The sequence below is a fragment of the Bombus affinis genome, unplaced genomic scaffold (genome assembly GCF_024516045.1).
Source record: "Bombus affinis isolate iyBomAffi1 unplaced genomic scaffold, iyBomAffi1.2 ctg00000070.1, whole genome shotgun sequence".
Classification (NCBI taxonomy): Eukaryota; Metazoa; Arthropoda; class Insecta; order Hymenoptera; family Apidae; genus Bombus; species Bombus affinis.
In genome coordinates, this window is record NW_026108823.1 from 67,085 (window position 1) to 77,528 (window position 10,444).

The following is a 10,444-nucleotide window of genomic DNA, read 5'->3' on the forward strand; positions in this document are numbered from 1 at the left end:
AACAAGTTTGAAATGTTCGTTCTACATATATGTATACGTGGTATACATCTTCCCTTATAATATATAATATGTGTAATCTGAGTGGTAATATCTCCACGTATTACATATGTGTTAGTGTATTTTATCGATAATCTGTCTTTTATTTCCTCTTATCTTATTAACGCATGTATGGGCGCGTATATGCGCCGGGCGAAAGCTATGGTTATATATGGGATTGTTAACAAATAAAAATTAATCTAGGTGTTATTAAAGAAATTTGTTTCACCTTCTAAACTTTTTGATGATTGGTTTACTTTGAATATTTTGCATATTTTTGCATATCATGAGCATTTTGTACATTTCTATACATTCAAACTTTCTATGAATATAAAATGATCCGCACTACTATCTACTTCATAGTATACTCTATACGTTTAAAATGCTCCATTAGAAGCTTAAATCTATCAAAATACAGCTCCTAGGGAAATGTGAATTTTCACATGAACACATAATATCGATTTTCTCATTGAAACGTATAGGCAGGTATATACTAGCATAAGCCACCTTCGGCATTTGGCCGTATGATGCAGCACTAGCTCTGTAACATAGAAAACCATAGGCGTCAGTTCTTCTTATTTCCTCTTTGATATATGTTTACTTTAATGTCACTTATTCAGACGCTTGATACATTGTCGGAATGAAATTTTAGTAATGTGCAAGTAATTTTGAGTAGATTAATAAAGTATAATAAGATATCAGATTCATGTACGTAGATTCAAGTGACATCAATCTTTATGTCTAGTATATACATGTGTATTGATCTATAAGTCAGTGTTAAAATAACAAATAAATGGCAGAAGAAGGAAAGAAGATTTCCTTCGGTTTTGCGAAATCTATTAAGAAACCTGTGTTAAAAAATGCTATTCCACAAGAAAAAAAGAAAGTTGATTACATTGAATGCCTTGATGAGAAAGGTATTAAAGTAATAGGGTGAGTTCAAAAAGTAAAATTTATAATCAAGAAACATATAACCTCAACCTAACCTATAAAAATCACCAATAGCGGAATATATATATTTGAAAACAATTTTTTTATTTCAATGAGGAAGAAAAAAAAGATGAACCTCTAATTATTCCATTACTAGGTTCAAAAACCTGGCATGATAGAATTCTTAATAAAATAGATGCAGACATTTTCCTTCCGAAGGCAGATAAGGAAAAGGTAGGAGACGCTAGTGTTAACGAGGCAAAATCAAAGCTATCTAATGGAAAAACATCGCCAATAATATCAATAAAGAAAGAGCCAGTTGAAGATAGTGAAAATAAAGTTGTTACTTTAGAAGAGCAAGCGACTAAAGAAATCATTGGGGAACTTAAGTCAAAGAATAAATATGAAACTAAAACAAATGATTTAACTTTACCTTTAGTAGAAGATGAATCATTAAGAGGCAAAGAACAGGTACGTTATCAACATATTGATGTGCAATGCACAGATGTATTACATTTGCATATTATAAATATCGTTTTGTATTTTTCAGTCTACGTTAGAAGATTATGAAAAAATTCCTATTGATGCTTTTGGTGTAGCAATGTTAAGGGGAATGGGATGGCAACCAGGAAAGGGAATTGGTTGAAATGAAAAGTATGAATTTTACTCTGGATTAAATTAATTATATGTATTTAATACATCACTTATTGGAAAGTAAACAGAGAACATCATTTTTTATTTCACAATCGTTTATTCTAACTATTACAGATTAGTAGCAGCTGTCATACCAGAATTACGACCAAAAGGTATGGGTCTTGGAGCAGACAAAGTAGCATTGCAGAAGAAAAATACAGATTTCAAAAAAGAAGAGGAAGAAGTTAAAATCGAGAAAGGAACATTTGTGAAAATTATAGCTGGAGAACAAAGTAATAATTATGGTCAAATAGAAGGATTCGATGATGATGCAGGAAGGCTCATAATAAAACTAGCTCTTGGTGGAAATATAATATCTGTAAATGAATTTATGGTACAGCCAGTGACTAAATCAGAATATTCTAAGAACTCAAAAGTTCAAAGTTAATATGAAGTGTTAGTTTTTCATTAAGGGACATTTAAGAAAATAAATTTGAATTGACATATACATATAAAGACATAATCGGACATGTAGAAAAACTAATTCAAGAGTACCTGTAAGTGTGTTGTTGCATGCAATTTTTTAAAGGTCCCTTCTATCTTTATATAAAATATGATAAATGTAGAGGTTTTAGATTTCAGTATTTTATGGGGTTAATTTCAGATACAAAAAAGTATGAGGAATATAAGGACAAGGAATCCAAGGGACTCAAGCAAAAGATGGATAGAAAAAGATCAATGTCCCCTGACCCCGAAGACGGTGAAGAACAAAAGTAGTAATAAAAGAAAGAAAATCGGAAGTACGATGCACAATAAGAACAAGTATGATAAAGTGGGGGATAAAAAATCAGAAAGACGAAAAAGACGCTCCGAATCTAATGATGACAGCGATAGTGATTCTGAAAAGAAGAGACGGAGAGAAAGAAGTAACTCTAATAGTAATGATTCTTATAAATTAAAAAGATTGAAGAAGTCAAAGAAACGTAAGAAGTACGATTGCTCGTCTGAAAGATCAAGTAAAAAACGAGACGACGAGAAAGATCAAGATCTCGATCATTTAGTAGGCAGTAATATTTTCCAGGAACGTATTCGGTCATTTTACTTTCAAGATAAATTGTACAATTTTATTTATACAGATTTTATAATAAAGTGTATTTTTACAAAAGTATATTTCTTTTCTTACCCTTAACTGAAAATTACATTTAATTATAATATGTAATAATGTTTACAATTACATCAAAGTTAATGTCCTAAACTTTATCAATAATTATTAAAAATCCCCGCGTATTGCTTACGTAATGTTGATATCGAGTAATACCATACATAACCTCAAAGAACATTATGATACTTACGAACATCGTTAAACAAGTAGTGCGAACGATGTCGAGTAAGTATTCACTATGTATAAAGTATTTATAAATAAAAAGTATGGGAAATATATAACCGAGTGTATTTAACTTTTCCAACATTTTAGCATTTCGCTTGGCGTTGGTACAACTTCAAGTAAATGAAGTAAAAAGCAAAAATGTAGAGCGGGCAGTTTCCTACATTTCAAGCGCGAAAGAGCATAATGCTGATATTATCGCTCTTCCTGAATGCTTTAATTCACCATATGGAATACGTAATAATTTGTTTCTTTTTCTAATAATTTATTATATGTATAACAACTATATAGAAAAAAGTAAAAGTAGACAAATTACCTTAACGTTCATACTTCCATAAAGATTGTGAATTGACTCGAGAATATAGAATTTCCCCATTTTTATGATTATCGTGATTTTTGTATAAATATATTTTTTAAGATACTAATAATTAGGTACTTATAAACTAGTATTATCAATTATTTTGTATTTATAATTCCACCTATAATAGTTAAAAATTAAAGTTAGTTAAAATCTAACTTTATGTTTCAAAAAGTACTAGCAAAGTCGTTAAGTAACAAGTCACTGGTACTGACCCAAATAGCATGATTGTAATTAAACATTTCTAAATATTCATTTTTCATCTTGAACCTGTAGAAACAATTTATTATATGTACTATTATCTAAGTAATTATATATTTAAGTAAATCTAAATATAAAATTTAGTTATTTTAATAATTTAAAAAATAAAAAATTGACAAACATTTCAACCTAATTTATGGTTGGAACAAAGGACAGTTATTTTTCATTAATTGAAATATTGCAATGCAGAATAGTTTCCAAAATACGCCGAGAGTATTCCTGATGAAACGGTGAAACGAGCGTTGCTTTATCGAAGGCAGCTAAGGAAAACAGCATTTATGTAGTTGGTGGTACGATACCTGAAATAGAGGGCGATAAATTGTACAATACCTGTACTATTTGGGGTCCCGATGGAACTTTGATAGCAAAACACCGGAAGGTAAATAATATACCTCCATGTGGCTTTGAAATTGAAAATATTGGGGTGGAGAAAGTGACTCTATCTAGGAATAATTTAGGAATATGCATATGTACATACGTGTACTATAACCAATTCTATAATTTAAAAAATATGTTATAGGTTTATAAAATACGTTTTGATACGAGAAACATACATTTTTGTCGTAATATAATATATAAATTTTTGTACAATATATTTGTTTTGTAATATAAATTTTTCACATAGGAAAAAACTTATTTTTTCTTAAAAAATATTCCTTCTCAAATATTATTAAATGATAAAACTTTTTAATAAAAGAAAGTGATAAAAACGCTGTCAGTTATTAAATAAAAAACAATTAAAGTTTAGAAGTTCGTAACATTGATGTTAAATTACAAAAGTTACAGCAATAGAGTTAGCAACTATATTTTTATGTTATTAGGTACATCTATTCGACATCGACATTCCCAACAAGATTACTTTCCGAGAGAGTGATTCACTCAGTCCTGGTAATTCCCTAACAATGTTTGATGTGAAGGGCTGCAAAATAGGTATTGGCATTTGCTATGATATCAGATTCGAGGAAATGGCACGCATTTATCGGAACAAAGGTACAGTAGCTTAATCGAACAATACTTAACTAGCATGAAAGTAACTATCTTTCTTAAATATATTCTATATAAAATATAATCAATATAATCTGTAACTCTGTATAAAAAGGAGCTTAATTTAAAAAACCAGTATATTCGCTGAAAATGAAATAAATAAAAGAATTAGAAGCACGACAAGAGGACTGTTCTCGCATATTCATAAATTATGGAATATGGACTGTGCAGCTACAAAGTTAACTAAAATTCAGTGGTCTCGTATTTCCCGTTTCTCTGTGTTAGGTTGCCAAATGCTGATATATCCGGCGGCATTCAATATGACCACTGGACCACTGCACTGGTCATTACTTCAGCGTTCCAGAGCGAATGACAATCAATTATACGTCGCCTGTATATCACCGGCTCGTGTTCCTTCAGCAAGTTATGTCGCATGGGGACATACACAGTTGACAAATCCCTGGGGGAAAATCCTTTATGATTTGGAAACTCAGGAAAATATGGTGGTCACCGATATCGGTAATTTCCAGCTTAACATTAAAAGCGAGAAATCCATGATGTAATTAACTTTTAGTCTCGTTGGTTCATCGATTTTGCCGGCTCCCTCTGTATTTGCTGAATTTATTAGCAAGCATTACTTATTACTTCGTATGTTTTTCTTTTCTCTCAGATTTGAAAGTTGTTGAGGAAGTAAGGGCTCAGATACCTACATTTTCTCAAAGACGTACGGATTTGTACGACACTGTCTATAAAAAGGAGTAACTCTACACTGAAACAGAAAATGTTTTCTTATAATATTTCTACTACAATACCGTTTTTTTTTTTTTTTTTTTTTTTTTTATGACTTATTACTAATTACTTATCATTTGTACTAAATGAATAACTCAATTAAGAAAACCAAAATGTTATAAATAATAATCTGTATATCTTGTGTATCAATATGTAATTGGATATTGTAATAATATTGGAATGTCTTTGATCAGGGATATGATAAAGAACACGCGAAGACTACGTTCTTTTGAACATCTTTAATATCCATCATTTATAACATTAAACATCTTTTTAAATATTTAGATAGATTAATACGTAACTCTTTATATATATAAACATTAATTTGAAGTTACAAGCTTAGAGAAATTGGTCGATTAATATTTATAGATCGGCTGTCTTGATGAAAGGCTTAAAGAAAGCAAAAACATAACAATGTCGCAAATATAATTTATAGTTTAACTTCTTTCTTGTATCTGTCTGCCTTTCACGATGTTTTACCAATTACAATAAGTAATTTCGACTTCTTTGCGCTCCGTTTTAACGCATTCGAGACCGAAAGAAATTCATATCAATCAGTAGGCATAATATATATAACTGTACATAATATATTATAGTATAACATAGTATATAATTTTATATTTTAAAAACATGAGGCATAAAATTTAAGATTGTCATCGACTTAAAATTAAAATATGAAAAGAATATTCCAGAGAGAGAAAAGCACAGTATCATTCTAACAAAACATTCAGATCGTACTGACACCCAGGAATCGTATTACAATAAAATCTCGGTCTCGAATGAATTAACACGAACGATTAACATGAAACACACTTGCGGCTTAAACACCTTCGATATCGAGGAAATTCAAACTTTACAAATAAAAGCAGCCTGTTCCTCTTTCCACCACAGACTCTCATACCATATCCGCTCTTATCCAGGCTTTTACTTGAAATCTCTGTCTATTTACAATTTAAATTTACCCGGACCACTCGTTGAGTCGGCAGCCCTTTATAAATATATAATGAACCCAGAACATATACCTGTGCCCCTAGCTGGTATCAGCTCTAGTAACGTTCATACCGGAACTTTCATACGACGCCAATTTGTCACGCGTGAACATCGATTCTTTCAGGGGTCACGGCTTTATGGGATTATATCCTTTAAAGTAATTAAAGTGATACTAATGATACAGAATTTTTTACAAATATTTAATATGTCCATAAAATAGGAAGTTTCGTGCTCTCTTATTTTATATTAATTATAAATTAGTAAGTTTTACATTTGTTATCTATAGATTTAATAAATTATTAAAATTCCATGAAGACATATTCTGGAACACATTAGAAGATTTTGCTGTAATTTACAACGGATGCTCCGAGTACGAACAGGCAGTAAACGAACAAATAGAAATTCAGGCTATTGTGGTAGTATAGCTCACGTGGGATTTTAAGCTCGAATTGGACTTAAACGTTACGATCGTCGTGAATAATTACGATATATACCCTGTACGACGAGCAGAGAATCTTAAATTATTAACGGCAATTCCTTTGTGCAACGTGCAATTTTATTAACGGCCTGTAACGAATGAACGGCTCGTTTTGAATAAAGTTTACATTTAGAAAGTAAACACAGAAACACATTTTAAGAAACTAAGATATCGAGTTCTACTTGTAAACATCAAGTGCTCTTCGTTTGAGAAGATTACGAGTCTCTTCTTCGATAACGACATTAATTAAGAAGTTTCGATACCGTTTATGACATTAAGATCTCATTAGTAAAGTTATATCATTAAAATCTTACTGTTCCTAGAGAATATAATATAGTTAAAACTTCCAGAGGATCAACAGGTAAAGAAATTGTTGATAAAAGCATTGTTAGTGACAACTGACTGTAATCGATATCTGCTGGGTGAAGTTGTGTGTTCTGAGAATCTGTGTTAATGCAAGGATTCTGTTACAAATCATCAACTAAAGAGCCAGCGGGCACGTCCGACCGATCGATCGATACCACGAACCTCGAATGAATTAACGCTCAAGGTGGAACGGATTTAATAGATCGAGTGTTAGTGTAATTTGACACTTTGTTTACACTTGCTTTATGCAAACAAAGTTTGATGTTCTGAACTCGATGGTTATAAGATCTTATTGAAACTCCAGTATTTCACCCGCACGGTACGACACTTTGTTGATGATTGTCCTTGTATGTTGTTGATACTCCCCATCAGCCGTTAAATTTTGTTCGTCTATCGTACTTTTCTAGCCAGAGGTTTTCCCTGATGTTTTTCCCTACTGTCTAAGTCATCAGGTTTGCAGCTCGGGGAGGACAGATAATTCGGAATTTCCCAAAGGAAGGAGAGGTGCCGTCCGAGCCATAAAGGGACGGTCACTCAAAATGCCGAATAGATTCATTTAAATAATTATGAGAAACAAGTAAGTTTTGTAAGCACAAGTTTTCAAATGTTATAGTTTGAATCTGTTCTTATAATTTTAAAAAGACCTTACAGCCAGGATCTCTAAAAAATTCGATGAAAATTCTCATGAGACATCAATTGAAACAATTAAACGCAACAGAGAATGGGTATAATCATATAATTCCTCCCCATTTCAAAATTCATTCATATACATCGATTTTTGTTTTCATATTTGTTTTATGTGTGAAGAATATGTATTTATTGGCATCAAAATATTTTCTGTTTCAATTCCTGGTCATTTTAGATCGAAACTTCCAAATATCGTTGATTAAAAATTTTTTAATTTTTAAAATGAAAGGCACTAGTTATAGGACAAAAAGTTGTTTCAATTATTTGAACATTCTGCTTCATTCCTACAATAACATATTTTATTTTCAATGAAAACAAGAAACAATACTATTGTGTATAAGTTTAACGGAGTGACACAGGTGATTTGTAGCTAACACTGTAGCTAACATAGTTTCTGCAATATACCCTTTAATCGAATAGAAACAAGGGGATTTTAGAAATTTCTATTAACCGACAGTATTGTCAACAAGTTTTAACAATGACTGAAGGTTGCAAAATTAAATATAAAATGATTTATTAATAGCATATGCAGTGTTAAATTTGTAAATAAGCAGTTTATCTTTTAAGAATAACAAAGACACCAGAAAATAAAAATAAAGAATATTCTAATTATATTGCAAACTAACGAATAATGTAAAGAATTTATTTTTGTTATCTATATCACAGATTTTAGGTAAAATATTAATTTACTTATTATTAGGAGATTGAATTTGAAATATAATTATAATTTATAAGGGACACCTTTAAACTAGCAGATATTTGGTAGCAGTTCTCTAGCCTTTGTACAATATAACACAGTTCAGTTTAATTGAGTTTAATACCTTTGACCAGCCAGTTTCCAATTTCATTTATGGCATAATCTCCTGACAATTTCATACCCTTCGAAAGAAACACGATTTTCTATTATTGTTTTACAATCGCGGAATATGATCAGTGTTTCAATTAAACTCCACTGTTTTAATTTCCCGTCTACGCACGATGTGGGTACACCGTTTTTTTGTTGTTTTTAGATACAAGTGACGAGAAATTATGAAATGATATTTTAAATTTAAACTGATTTCATTCATTGATTTATTGTAGCGACAATGGTAACTTGTTTAAATAAAGATTTTATAAATAAAATATTTAAGGTCTAAAATAATAAATTAACACATGTGAAAACATTAAAGCTGTTACCCTTATTCATGGTCTTGTTGGAACGTGTTTAACGAGCGTAACGTAGGCGTGAAAACGAAAACGTTGAGACTCTTGTGGCGTAAAAAGACTGAATTCCTCATAAAAATACAAGAAACGAATACAAGAAACGTGCACATAGTTTATTCTCGACCTTGGATACATAGAACCAAAAAAAAAAAAAAAAAGAAAAAAAAATGGGTTTTCTGAAACTTTCGTTTCTCGTGATGAGTACTTTATGATGCAATAAAAAATTTTGTCTGAAAATTATACTCAAGATCAATTTCATGATCCATTTTCTCTAACAGATCTCCATCTTCCACAGCTATAACAAATAATTTTTTCACACTCTATACATTTAACATCGATTATAATTCTGATAATTGAAACACCGAACATCAATGTGTTTATTCACTACGCTAACACAGATAACAATTAACAACTTTGACAACTTCCTGGACACCCTGGGCAATAGATTCATAGCTGGATTCCTCGGCTGATCTCTCCTCTGATCATTCCCCCGTGATAGTAACATAAATGTCCCCTCCTATTGAACCCTTCACTTGTGCAGAGATCATAGAAGCAATCAGTCGCCTAAACCCCAAGAAAGCAGCAGGTCACCACCTAATAGGAAATAAAGCAATCAAGTAACTTCCGATAAAAGGGATTGCACTGGAAAAAAACAAGAGATTAAGAAAAAATTCTGAAAGAGACACAAATCAGTAGTATTATTTTATATTACGTTGCGAATTACTTTTCAAAGTAATTCGCAAGTAAGTAATTTCAAAGTATTTCAAAATATAGAATAAAAAAAATTAAAATATTACAATTACCATCAATAAGCTCAGCGTCCACATATGACTATGTGACACATAGTGATTGACGCTTCCAGATATGGGACTATGGTTCTGAAGTGAACCATTTCTGGGTGAATCATCGACGGTAGTGACATTAAATTCGATCGGATCTTCTGTGGGGTTTAGGCATTCGATGTTGCAACATCTGCGTTCAAAGCGGAACTTCTTGCACTTCTGTAATAAAAAGAAATCGATTAATTGTACGGATCAATCGTCACTAGACTATTTGAAAATTCAGGTTATTCAAAGAATGAAAGAAGAAGGAATTGCTCCAATTCCACCATTGCTTTAGCAAAACTAGTATTTGAGAACCATTAGTCAAATATATTATAACACTAATACTAATACTAACGGTTTCACCGTCGAAAAGTGGATCTTTCTAGCATGTCTACGCAAATGAAGGTTGGAGGGGGGAGGGGGAGGGGGGAACTGTACATGCGCCAAACACCTTTACGTTCGTAATTTTTCACACAAATTTACAACTGTAGGGAAAAAATTATCTCTGATGTTTCAGATGT

The 10,444-nt window shown here is 31.4% G+C and overlaps 1 pseudogene; it reads left to right on the forward strand.

The window, feature by feature from the left end:
• Window positions 1–746: 746 nt before the first annotated feature.
• Window positions 747–6,260, forward strand: LOC126927028 (omega-amidase NIT2-like; annotated as a pseudogene).
• Window positions 6,261–10,444: the final 4,184 nt, after the last annotated feature.